Genomic DNA, 14188 nt, shown 5'->3' on the forward strand with positions numbered 1-14188 from the left:
AATTGGCTAGCAGATTGCATTTCCTTCACTTACGCCCAGGCGGGGCTGGCTCTTGAGGGTCATGTCACGGCTCATAATGTTAGAGCCATGGCTGCGTCGGTAGCCCACTTGAAGTCAGCCTCTATTGAAGAAATTTGCAAAGCTGCGACGTGGTCATCTGTCCACACATTCACATCTCATTACTGCCTGCAGCAGGATACCCGACGCGACAGTCGGTTCGGGCAGTCAGTTCTTCAGAACCTGTTTGGGCTTTAGGATCCAACTCCACCCCCCGAGGGCCCTGTTTGTTCTGTTCCAGGCTGCACTCTCAGTTAGTTGGTAAATTTTTTAGGTCAATCTCAGTTTGTCCTCGCCGTTGCGAGGCCCAATTGACCATGGTTGTTGTTTTGAGTGAGCCTGGGGGCTAGGGATACCCCATCAGTGAGAACAAGCAGCCTGCTTGTCCTCGGAGAAAGCGAATGCTACATACCTGTAGAAGGTATTCTCCGAGGACAGCAGGCTGATTGTTCTCACAAACCCGCCCGCCTCCCCTTTGGAGTTGTGTCTTCCCTTGAAGTGTATTGTCTTGCTACATACTGGACTGGCCGGCTCGAGCCGGTTTCGGGCGGGAAGACGGCCGCGCATGCGCGCGCGAGGACTAGCAAAGGCCTTTGCTAGTAAACTTTCCGATGGAGGGGGCTGCCGAGGACGTCAACCCATCAGTGAGAACAATCAGCCTGCTGTCCTCGGAGAATACCTTCTACAGGTATGTAGCATTCGCTTTATATTTACATATATGTATTGGCTCACAGCACTTAGTACAGGTAACTGGTACAGGGCTGTATTTGTGTGTGTTTAGGGAGAGAAAGAAAGGATAGGGTGTTTGTTCAGAGGAAGGGAGAAGCCTTGGGGTTGTGCTGCAAGAGGTATATATGTGTGTAAAGGGAAAGGAAGAGAGAGAAGCTGCCAGCCCCCAGAGCTCTGTGTTCTGGTGGCTAAAGATGGAGGTGTGCAGAGAAAGAAGAAGGAGAAACAAAGGCAGCCCAACAGAGTCATGTGCCCTGCGGGCTCAGAGACCAAGCGAGAAGTGCCCCCCTGTGCTCTGCTTTATACCTACTAAGAACAGAGCGCGGGAACAGGAGCAGAGAGAGATCAAAAACTTCTCTCCTTCCCAGTTATTTCCTTTACAGAACTCCAGATACTTTCTGAAGTCAGGAAAGGTGACAACTTTCACAGGTTGTCCTGTTTGAAATTACTAGTCATGCAGCCTCACTGTCTGGCTTCCTTTGTACTCAGAGCTCTGGTCAAAAGGTATGTTAATCAGGAGCAATTAAGAAAACAGGGCTAGCAGGCCCTGAGAACCATTTTGCTATCCTCTGATTCCTGAGGGAGGGGGTGGTTCTCAGAGGTCAGAAGCTGGTTTAATATTGTCAAGCTGGTTTCATATTAATATAAGTATGTCCAGCAATAAATTTGACTTCCAGCACTCCTTTCCTGACTACCATATGTCCTCTTTTTGAGAACATGTCCGGGCAACCGGGCGGGTTTTGCCAATCTACCCGTTTGTCCAGAAATCCGGACAAACGGGCAGATTGCTAGCCTCCCCTCCCCTTACTTACTACTGCCCTGGTGGTGTAGTGACCTCTTCCGCCTTCGGGGCAGGAAAGAGCCCCCTCTTTCCTGCCCGGAGTGCTGCCCTGCATGCATCCTTCGTGTTTCTGATCTTGGCACCGATTCAAAATGACCGCCAAGAGTTGAAGTGACCTCGCGAGACTTCAACTCTTGGTGGCCATTTTGAATCGGTGCCGAGATCAGCAACATGAAGGATGCATGCAAGGCAGCGCTCCGGGCAGGAAAGAGGGGACTCTTTCCTGCCCCGAACAGGTCACTAGAACACCAGGGCAGTAGTAAGGTAAGGGGGGGGTAACGGGGTGTATGACAGGGGGGGAGGGAAAATGTGACAGGGGCGGAGCGAGGGCGTGATGGGGCGGATGGGGTGTGTGGTGGGGATGGGGCATATGTCCTCCTTTTGGGGGGACAAAATATGGTAACCCTAGCATTGGGAAAGAACATAAAATGATCTCATTAACATGAGCTTGGCTACATTTGCATGCTATCTGCACTAGTGCCTGGGACACTTGTTCTTTCCTGCACTAGACCCCTCTGAACATTCTGCACAGGTAAATGTGGGCCCTAGTACGGAGCTAATGGCCTTTAGTGCCTGTGTTTACTTTTGAGCATGGGGGTGGGGGCTATGTTTATAGAACAGCATCTAAGTGAAGTTCAACATGTAACTACAAATTACTGCCATTTAGCACCAATTAGTGCCACTTAAGGACTATTATTGGTACTTAATGCCAATTGGTGCCTAATTTAACATGCTAGTCGGAAATTTTGGCACCCAACTTTTTAGAATCTCAAGGTTAATTTCAAATTAGCATGCACTAACCACACTAATGCAGTAACTGCATGCTGTGTTAGAGTGTGAGTTAGCACACACTGTCACTTTGCAATTAGCATGGGTACACTAAAGGAGACATAAAAAGTATCCAGCTAAGTGCAAACAGTGTTTTCACACAGTAAAGAACCTTTTCTGTTCGTAACTTCACAGAACATGTTAGGCACACTCCAAACAACTACCGCACAGGTTTTGTACTTACCACATGTTAATATTTACTGTTGTAGCACAGTAAGTACAAAAACTTGCTGGACTTCAATAAAAGGGCTCCTTAGTTATTTGGAAGCTTGTAACTATGGTTTTTTTCATATCCTCGCCTACTTTTTATGTTTGGTTTTTTTCTTTGCATCAATTTTGCATGCTTTGCCATGCCTGGGTTTTTTTTTTTTCCTTCTCTCCTGAGCAACTCTACAAAACCATGAATAAACAGAAGCATACTTGAGAATAGCTACAATCCTCTGTGGAGTTGTTGCCAATATTCCTTTTTCTTCTGCCATTTTCCTTATGTGTTGTTTATTTTGCTGAATAAATCTGGCAGTTGTCCTCTTAATATAGAGTAGAAATCTACTTTGAATAAAGTTATTTAAAAATGTGTTTATAAGAGGTAATTTTGAATCCTTGAAAGTCTTTGTGAAATCACGTCTTGATACAGGCAAAAACACCCCAGGTTTAAATCCATTTCTGGCCTAACCATTAAGCAACATTAGGTGGTTGCCTAGATGGGTTCGGGAGGGGCAGCAAAGAGCAGCTATGGTCAAAGCAAAGCAAGAAGTCCTGATAGTTAATGCTGACTCAAAGAATCATCAGGTTCTACTTTTGCTCCCAAGGAGGTGGGCAATTTTCAAACAGCCCATGAACGTAGGATCTCCTGTCATCCCTTTCAACAACATGCAATGACCAGCACATAAAAACTCAAGCCCCTGTTTACAAAGCCACACTAATGGCTGGCTGTGTTGGCAATGCTTCGTGGCAACCACTAGCACTGTTGCAGGAATTACCACTATTGTTTAGCAGAATCTGTGGTACTTCAGGAGTCAAACACCACACACCAGAATGAGAGAGAAATCTTCTTTATTTGCCAGCAAACAAAGTAGGACATCAGCTCTAGCTCTCTCTGTGTCCTGTCCTTCTGTGTCTCTTCTTCTGAGCTCTCTCTGTGTCTCCTGTCTGTTGTCTCTCTCGTCTCAGCTCCTTCTCTTCTTCTAACGTAAGCTGCTTCTGCTCCCAGTTATATAGGGTCCTACACCTCTCTAGCCCCCCTTTCTCACCAGATGGTAAAGAATAGATTGATTACCCTGTCTTGAACTAATTATTACTTACACATTACTTAAAAATATCAGTTACATAGGTTTGAGATATTTCCTAAACTGACCTATGACCTGGGGCCTCTCAAACCAGACAATGTGGCACCTATCTCTTGCATTTTATTATTATTCACATAATCCCAGTCATAGCTTAAACTGGGTTCATTGAGGGGCTAATCTTGCTTAATGGCACACAGACATGGTTTGTTATTACTTTCAGAAAACCAGTCCTACATTTAGCTATTCATCAAGGAGAAGAGAGTTGACTTGTCCTGACCTCTTTCACCTAGCTAGGACTGTGGATAATTCAAACCAGATGATGACCTCTTAAACTGCAGACAAAGCTTCACTTGAAAAGTCAGTCAAAGATGTAACACTGAATTGAAAAGATATTCTACATAGAAATAGAACTTATTAATTACACAGAATAAAACATATTTTAAAATAAGCAGAAATCAGAATTCCTTATAAGACAAAATCTAAATCATCTAGAATTATCTATATCTAAACTATCTTCTTCTAACCAGCATTAGCCTAATCCTTTAAACTGCCTGCAAAACTGTCCAGTATGCCTTACTGAGAATGTGTGGTAAATAATACCTATGAACAATCCATCACTCAAAAAGGGACAAAGAAAGTTTCATTTCTCACTGACCTTTCTAACCTCTAGTCTAGCAAAAGCTAGACTTCTGAGCAATCAAAACCAGATGGCATTCCATCACTTTACAGGACTGAACCAAACTTTAAACACCAAATTAATATGATTTCTCTGCCCAGGCTGCCTCAGCACGACTTTGTAAACAGGGGGATCAGTGTTCAGCTTGATGGGATATCAAAAGCCACAGCTTTATTATCATACATCCACACAGTAAGAAATAACAACAGCCTTCTGCCATCAGCGCAGTGCTGTGTGGGGGTGTGGGAGCTTGCTTTGCCACTTGTTTGACATCACATGCCATTTAAACTTGGGGCCTAGCAGCGTGCGGCATATCGCCTAAGGTGCAAGCCAAAGGCACGCTCTTTAGTGCTCTCCTTTGCACAGTGACTGAGAAATAGTTGTTAAAAAGGGGGGGGGGTAGTGAATTTAAATTTTGCATTTTATTTTAATTAGTGGAGTTGTTGTTAACACAATATGATTTGTTAAATTGGATTCCTTGAATATATTCCCTATTGTAATATATCCAAGGGATTACGATGTCAAGAGAAGATTTAGAAGACTAGGCCTCGAATCTTGGTGCCTGTTTCTATTCAAAACTTTAGGCCCTCGTTGCAGATTAATGGTAGTTGATTAATGCTAGAGCTGTGGGTAATAAAAAAAAATGTGATATAAGTGATTGGGTTGTTCTTAAAAGGATTTTTTTATATTTAACTGAAACATGGTTGGCTGATGAAGACAGTGTATCTCTTGGTTTGCTTTGCCTAACTGATTTTGTGTGTATTAGCAAAACTAAAGTTTTAGTCGGCATGGTGGACTTGCTTTTATTTAACGTTCATATTTGAAGTTTAACCAAGTTTTAGTTAGATACATTGATTCCACTGAATGCTTGTTGGTGTTGGTTGAATCAGACGAGTTACCTGGATTGTGAATTCTTTTAGTGTATTGTCCTCCCAGTACGAAATCAAAGTATATTTTTCTGCTTATAGATTTTATTTCTGAGTTAGCCTTGAATTTTGATAAAGTTTTAGTTAGGAGATTTTAATTGAAAAATAAGTTGCATGTGTTGTTTTTGGATACCATGGAAAAGCTTGGAATAGTCAAAAGATGCATTCATCCGCCCATCAATATAGGAATATCTTAGATCTGGTTTATGTTACTATTTGGGGATTTATGTCATCTGACCCAGTACCTTGGTCTGTGTTTTTTTTCATATTCTTTTTTGCAGGAAGGGTTGGTTCCTAAGTGTATTAAAAAGCAATAGCAGTTATTAGAAATAAACAGATTGAAGTCTTGTCTTTCAGATGTTGATGTAAAAACCATAGTAGCTTCTTTTCTCCAAGTACAAGCAGACTTATTTACTCTCACAAGTGGGTGATGCCGACCCACGTCACCCGGTCCAGGACTTGTAACAAATATAAGTAGAGCTTTGTAGAGCGTGAGTCATGCTCCCCCGTGCATGCACGTGTGCCTTCCCGGCTGCCAGTTCTTTTTCTACCACGGTGAGGAGAGGGCGTGGTTTTTTACTGTCTTCTCACAATGCTCAGTCCTAAAGAGCTTTTCATGCATTTTGATGATTTTTTTCCATCCAAAATTCTGTTCCCAGCTATGGAACCCCGTTTTATTGTCTTTCCCTTATATTTTTAGTTTATTTTGAGGGGTTTTAAGTTTCCTTTCTCTTTTGTCGTCGCTCGACCGCTTTTAGACCTTGACTTCAGCCGGGAATTTTCCCTTCATTTTTTGCCATACCTTGCCCCTTTTTCAGGCTCCATCGCTTTGTTTAATTTAGCCAAGGAAGTTTTTCCTTCCATGTTCACGAAGGTTCCCAGTGACTTTAAGTGCTGTACTTGGTGCAATCAGACGCTCCCTGGGAAGGACACCCATTCTTGGTGCCTACAGTGTCTTGGGCCCGACTATAGCCCCACTAACTGTGTTCACTGTTTTCGCATGAAGAAGAGGACCCATATTTCCTGAGAGGCTCAACGAGAGAAGATTTTTGGAGCCAAGTGCGGTTCCTCAGCATCGAGGTCTGACACGGTATCAATGTTGAGTGTCGCACTGGCGTCAGTAAGCATGACTGCTGCTGGACTCTTAGACACTGGGAGCAGTGAAGCATCGCATGGGTCTTCACATGCCTCGAGGCCTCCTGCTATGCAGTGCCCCCGGGACCGTCCATTGTCAGACCCGACCCCAAGGTGATGTATGGATTCAACGTCGTCCTTGTCAGCACCAAGGAGCCTTGGTGACACACTTCAGGTGACAGCCAAGAAGCATCATCATCAGTCGCCCTTGATGCATGGTGCTGGGAGCTCCAGGGCGTCAAAGAATTCGGCCACCGGGAGGACCTCTCCCCCTCCATACAGTAGGTGCCGATGCGTTGGTCTCCCAGCAACCAGGACCCAGCTCCCACATGACCCTGATGACTCTACAACTGTAGCATGATATAAGTTTAATTGTGAGAGTTATTAATTTTGCTGGATCAGATCTAAATCATATAAAATATACAGCTTCAAAGACTCTACTCCCCCCCCTTTTCCTCTGGAAAACTACTAGCTGGGTGGTTACCTAAGCCCATCAACACCTATCCAAAGAATCAATCACAGAGACTACAGTAACAAAAGACAGTGAAACTCCACCTATTACTCAGACTCAGAAGCCCATCTATCAGACAAAAGAAGCTCAATCACTTTCAGACAATGGACCAGCAGATGTTCCTTTCAAAAGACAGCTATCTCAGAGACTGCAGTAACAAAAGACTACACCTCCACCTATTTTCAGACAAAGACTAAGCCCATCTAAGCTCAATCACTCTCAGACAATGGACTAGCAGATGTCCAGGCAGGAAGTCTTCTGATGTCATTGAGCATGTGACCTGTTGCCATGCTCCATCTCAAAGCCAGATGCCCAGAATTCAGCTACCCAGGAGCTTTCTAATTGGACCAAGGGCAACCACCTGATGCGAGTCTAAAAATAGCCTGGTAGATAAATGCCCAGTTCAGACACTTTAAAAGCAGGGGCTCTTTCTTTAGAAGGAGAGTTCTTCCTGGCTGTTCCTGATGCTCCTGTCCTAGTCGCTGCTGCCCTGAAGAGATTAAATCTAAAAGCAAGCTAGAATCCTGACTTCTTAAGCTGGACATCACATCCACGTGAAAGAAATGGCTTCAAGCTCATCAGACAGCAAATCTACAAAGAAACTTCCTGTTCCAGCAAGGATCTCCTGCATCACTCTCCATAGCAGCCTCCATCAATGTGAGTTATCCAGCTTCATTTACAATCAAACCTGTTATTTTGTAGCACACTTCCATTGGTAAAAGATCCTCTCTAAAATTGCCTCTCTATTGTAAACTTTTACCTTGCCTGTATTAGAAATAAACATTTTCTTTTTAAAGTTAACTATCTGGCCTTTATATTGGGAAAAGCACATGTCCTCACATGTGCAAGCTCCAAATGCTTTAAGCACATGTTCCTAAACGTACAATGCAGGTTAATGTAATTAATTCAAATTTAGTGTATTTACTTCCCCTTTTCCTTACCTTATAGGTAATTGGGGAATAATAAAACAGAATAGAATCAAAATATAAATACAGCGCTTGTTGCGACCACATGCTCTGAGCGATCCCCTCTATTCTTAAACATCATTTTGGAACTGTAACATTTCCTGTAACACAACCTGCGCCTGAACTGGCACTCCAGCTATTCCCGAGGTCGACCCTCGATGAGCACATCCAGGCCTTGCTGCCTGAGCTGCTGGATGGCCTCATGCAACAGTGTGCTTCAGCATCAGGGGTGCTTGTGCCTACCACTGTGGCCCCACTTGGCCCTCAGCCTGTGGTGCAGCCTCTGACACCAGTGCTGCATGTAGCTCCAGTGTCGACTGCCACCCAAGCTGGTACTCCCTCGATGTTAGTGGAGAAAGCATCACCGGAGTTGAGGTGGGAACCAATTTCTTAATGCCGTTCTTGAGGACATGGCTCCTCCATGTCGAGGCAGGTTCGGTCTCGACACTCCCATCAGGAGGTATTGTCTGACACCAAAGAGGAGCGCTCGTGGGATTCACAGGAAGATCCAAGGTATTTTTCTTTGGATGAGTCCTATGGAATTCCCTCTGAACCCTCCCCACCACCTGAAAGGAGAAAGTCTCCTCCAGAGAGCCTTTCATTCTCTTCTTTTGTTAAGGAAATGACTGATGTTATTCCCTTTCCTTTGGAAGTGGAGGACGAGCCCAGGGCCAAGATACTCGAGGTCCTGGACTACACGTCTCCTCCTAGGGAGGCTGTGACTGTTCCTCTCCACGAGATACTCCAGGAAGTCCTTGTTAGGATAGGAACTGGGAGTTCCCTCTTTTGGTCTCAGTCATGCCCAAGAAGATCAACATCCGGTATCGGATCCACAGGGCACCTGGTTTTGATAAGCCTCAGTTGCCTCACAAATCTATAGTGGTGGAATCCACTCTCAAAAGAGCCAGGAGTTTCAGGGACTATGCCTTGGTGCCCCCAGGTAGAGAAGCTAGAAACCTGGATTCTTTTGGGAGGAAGATGTACCAGGCTTCAATGCTCATCTCCTGAATACAATCATACCAGCTCTTCATGAGCATCCACTTGCGAAACTCAGTGCACAAGTTGTCAGATCTGGCTGATAACGCTCCCTCCGAAGGTCGAATCACTTCGCCAGTTGGTCAAGCAGCAGAAGGCTTGTTGAAAGTTCTTGGCCAGGAGCACTTATGACACTTTTGATGTGGCATCCAGAATCTCTGCTCAAAGTATAGCAATGTGCAGACTCTCGTGTGTTTCTGACCTGGAACGTTCTGCTCACAGAGGTTGGCGGATTCCCCATGCCAGGAGGATAACCTTTTTGGAGAGAAGATTAAGGGTTGGTCACTGACCAAATCAAAAAACATACTGATGCCATCTCTTCTGTCTCCCACTGGGCGCCTTCTGCATCTACCTCCATAGTTAGGAGGACTTTCAGCAAACCAAGGAGGAGTACCTATTACTATCAGAGGTGTAGGTACAACCCCTCAGCTCGCCAGCCTGTTCAGGCTCAGCCCCAGCACGCTTATTCACGTCAACAGCATGCGCCTGAGGCCCCTGCTGCTCCCCAGTTAAAGCAAGGGACAAGCTTTTGACTGTCTCCAGCATCATAGCCGCAGTAAAAGTGTTCATCCCAAACAACTTGCCGGTCGAGGGGAGGGTGAAGTTTTTCCATGAAAAGTGGCCCGTATAATCTCTGACCTGTAGGTTCTTCAAATAGTCCGTCTCGGATGCGCACTCAATTGGTATCAAAAAAAATCTCCAAATTGCCCACCGAGAGCTCATTCATTCAGCTCTCAGCATAGGCAGGTACTTGCAGAGGAACTCTCAGCCCTTCTGAAGGCTCATGCGGTCGAGCCCATTCCACCAGGGGAGGAAGGACAGGGATTCTATTCTAGGTACTTGTGCAAAAGAAAACAGGGGGAACAGGCTAAGAAATACTCCATGAAGATACTGTATATAGTAACATATTAAAAAAAAAATAGGATAACATTTTTTCACTCAACATATAATTAATCTTTAGAACTCATTGCCATAGCAAGTGATAAAAGCAGTTAATGTAGCTGGATGTAAAGTAGGTTTGGACAAATTCCTGGAGGAAAAGTCTATAAATATTAAGGTAGACCTGGGGAAAGCCACTGCTTATTCTTGGGGTTAAGTAGCAAAGAATCTTGCTGCTTTTGGGGATTCTTACTAGGTATGTGTGATCTGGATTAGCCAGTGTTGGAAACAGGTTACTGAACTAGATGGACCTTTGGTCTGACTCAGTAGGGCAACCCTTAGGTTCTTATGTACCTGTATTAGATCTGACCAATCTGATTTCTCAGCCTAGACACAAGGAAACATTTTTGGGTGTTGAGGGTCCATCTCCACCTTCACTGACCTTAAACAGTGTTGTGGGGTTCAGTTGCTAAGATGTGTTTTGGTTTCACACATTTGGCTGAGGCTCTGCCAGATTCTTGTGCTTTATCTCAGTATAGTGCCAAAATGAAGAGTTTCAGATTCAGTACAGCAAATCTAGCTACCCCAGACATCTGGTCCTATGACTGTTTTAAGGACCTTGCTTTGGACCTCAGCAGCTGCTACTTTTTTTTCTTGGGGCAGCATTCACAGAGCAATATCTAACTCATCATCCTCTTCTATTCTGATTCTTTCTAACTGAAGCGCTGTCTATCACTGGCTAAAAGAAATACAAATCTTTGCTGACTTTGTGTGGGTGTGTTGGTCATATACTGGCTTGGGTCTACGGTTTTTTTGATCTTGAAGACTTTGATGAATGCTTAGCAGCATAAGAATTGTGCAAGATATTGCCTTTTACACAATTATTTTCATTTTCACTTTTCTTATATTATCATGATTCAGATCTGGCTACAAAGTTCCCTTGGGTTAAGCTATAATATGTAATAGCTTTGATGTGGAAATGGCAATATCCTATTGATTTCTGCTTCTAGTTCTTATAACTGGACATTGTTGCATAATGTGCAGATCAACATCTGTCCCCCAGTTGAGAAATAATCAAGTTTTCACTACCTTGAGCCACAGCATGTCAGGGTCAGAAAGGAGTTTCTTTTGCCCTGTCAGACCATGGCATTTTTGTGTTGGCTTTCACAATTTGTTTTTAGATATGACCTCTGTTTCACTCGGAGCAGGTTCTTCAAATTTTACCTGTGAGGTTTCCATATTCATCTCAGCAGTGATAAGTATATAAGTGTTGCCATACTGGGATAGAGAATCAGCTTGGGATAATTGCAGGAAGCAACCAGGAAGCATGCTCATATTGTGGCAGGAAGCAACCAGGAAACATGCTCATATTGTGAACCTTTATGGTTACTCACGCCTTGATACAGCGTTACTAGCGAAACCTTGGCCGAAGTCGGTGTGTTTGACCGATGACCCACTTGTTGCTTTGCACCTGCACTTGAAGCCTAAGTTACTCTTTCAACTTTCACATGCTGTATGGATCCCGAGCTGATTCTGTTGAGCTTTTAGCATCTTTTCATTTTGGAACTAAAGGGTTTTTGCCTATGATGATATAATTGCCAGCAGAAGTTTTCTCAACCCTTGTTATTACTAAATTACTACTTGGGTTGGAGGTTGGTACTAAATTCAGAGGCTTTCCCCTTAATCCCCTTTAAAATAGATGCACTCTACAGAATCTATAGTCTATTGTTGAAATTTCTATATTTTGCCAATACATTAGAGAGTTTTGTTCTGTTGTATACTCAGGTCCATGACAGCGCATGCAGGTCCCTGGAGTAGTTTCGTAGTAGATGCAGTGCACTTCAGACAGGTGGACCCAGGCTCATACCCCCCTACCTGTTATATTTGTGGAGGAAACAGCGAGCCCTCCAAAAACCACCAGAAACTCTCTGTACCCACATATAGGTGCCCCTTTCACCCGTAAGGGCAATGGTAGTGTACAGTTGGGGGTAGTGGGTTTTGGGGAGCTCAACACACAAGGTAAGGGAGCTGTGTATGTGGGAGCATTTTATGAAGTCCACTTCAGTGCCCCCTAGGGTGCCCAATTGCTGTCCTGGCATGTCAGGGGGATCAGTGTACTACAAATGCTGGCTCCTCCCATGTACAAATGGCTTCAATTTGAACATTTTAGACTCAGACGTTTTTGGTTTCAAAAATGGCCGAAAATCAAAGATGTCCAAATCCAAGGACGTCCATGGTATTTTCGATCACAAAGATGGACCTTCATCTTTTTTCGAAAATGACCTTTTCCCCACCTCCGAATTTAGACGTTTTACAAAGAAGTCCAAATTCCAACTTGGACGTTTCTTTCGAAAATGCCCCTCCACATAACTTTGCATGCAAAATTGAGTAAGTCTAGAAGGGATTGGATTTGCTGAAGTGTTAATTTATTGTCAGGTCTTTTAATTGTTGCTGTTTTGTCAATAGAAGAGTGTGGTTTGTTTGTTTGTTTCACCCAACCTCTGGTTCCAGATGTTTGAATGTAGGGGGGTAGCCTTCTTTTCTTTTTTTGGTTTGTATTCAGTGTTATGTGATCAAACATTTTCTGTTGTGATGATAGTCCTGGCTGTGTGTGAAGACTATGCAGTGGGCATGGCATGGGATAGAGAGTGAAAGTGTGGGACAATGGAGATGACCACATTAGGGTCACAGGAGGAATTGTTGGTTCGGGCAACTGACAGAGGCAAGGCCAGGAATTCTCTTGAACTGTGAAGATTTCAAAAGCCAGGACTTAAGGATTATGAGGCAGTTGATTGTCTATATATGAGGTAGTCTAGTGTTATCCTAGGGGATGTGTAGGAGATGTAGGCTTCTGGTGCTGTGTCAGCAGTTGTGTGGACATTGCTCAGGGCTAGTAACCATTGTAGTCCTGCTGGCAGGGTGAAGCTACAGGTACATCTGTCCTGTAGCTTGCAAAACCTTTGCTACCATTGGGGCCATGCCCTATCACGTGAGCTATTATGTCTTTATGAGATTGTTGCTATCGCCTAAGGTACAACTTTGGTGAGTGCCAAGATTTGGCTGGAGAACCCAAGGATGATTCAGGTTTGATGTATTCAACATCAGAGAGCCACAGGCGGCGTATGCAAGTGTAGGACCTATACCATGCCCCGATTGGGAGTGGAGGGCCAAAACCTTAGGGTAACATAAGCACGCAAGAATTGCCATTGTGGGTCAGATGTAGCATCTGCATGCCCAGTATCCTCTAACAGTGGCCAATCCAGGTCACAAGTACTTGGCAGGATTCCAATATTGGGAGTGGAGGATTCAAAACTTTAGGGTAACATAAGCACACAAGAATAGCCATTGTGGGTCAGACCAATAACCCTGTTTCTAACATTGGTCAGTCCAGGTTGTGAGTACTTGGCAGGAAATGCTGCCAATCCCAGAGCAAGCACTGGTTTCCCCACGTCTATCTCAATAGCAGACTATGGACTTTTCGTTTAGGGACTTGTCCAAACCGCTTAAAAAAAAAAAAACCTATATGTTAGTGATGAAAACTTCAGCCCCCGATTATACCAATTTTTAGTGTATTTGGATCAAGGTGTCCCTTGGTCTGGTGGAACAACAGGAAAAGTGGCTCGATGAAAGAGAATTGTCAAACACATCCGGATAGGTAACACCCTTTGGGCTTCCAATGGAGGCTCTCATTAGCATGATGCAAATATAGTCCACATGACCAGGGAATATGCAACAACCCATTCCATATGTTGCAGGAGTGAACTTCGCTACTGATATGGCATGTGGAGATGAGCAATAGGGAAATTGTGGCAGAATGTGGGATTTTTTTTTTTTTTTTTTTGCATATAGCGTCTGATTCTCCGAGGACAAGCAGGCTGCTTGTTCTCACTGATTGGTGACGTCCACGGCAGCCCCTCCAATCGGAAACTTCACTAGCAAAGGCCTTTGCTAGCTCTTGCGCGCCCATGCGCGGCCGTCTTCCTGCCCGAACTGGCTCGCGTTCGTCAGTCTTCTTTTGTCCGCGCTCGGGACGGTCGTGTTTTGCCGCCGTTTCGTGCCCCTCAAGTTGACCCTCGCGCGTCTTCGCGATTTCGCTAAAAAGAAAAAAAAAAAGAGACCTTGGTCTTTGTCCCTTCCTGTGTGTCCAGTTTGTTTCCCCGGCGTAAGTTTCCTTTCGCTTTCGGGGTAGGCCTTTTTTGTGACCTCGGTACGGGTTTTTTCTCTCTCCCTTATTTTTGGTGCCCTTCGTCACAATCGCAAATTTTGATTTCGCCGGCGTGATTTCTCCGCCCATGTCATCGAAGTCTCCCAGCGGCTTCAA

The 14188-nt window shown here is 44.4% G+C and overlaps 1 protein-coding gene across 1 annotated transcript in view; it reads left to right on the forward strand.

The window, feature by feature from the left end:
- The window catches only part of AP3B1 (adaptor related protein complex 3 subunit beta 1), a 1191861-nt gene that overhangs the window by 1084731 nt on the left and 92942 nt on the right, over positions 1-14188 (forward strand). The window lies entirely within an intron of this gene.

This window comes from Microcaecilia unicolor, chromosome 2, assembly GCF_901765095.1.
Source record: "Microcaecilia unicolor chromosome 2, aMicUni1.1, whole genome shotgun sequence".
NCBI lineage: Eukaryota > Metazoa > Chordata > Amphibia > Gymnophiona > Siphonopidae > Microcaecilia > Microcaecilia unicolor.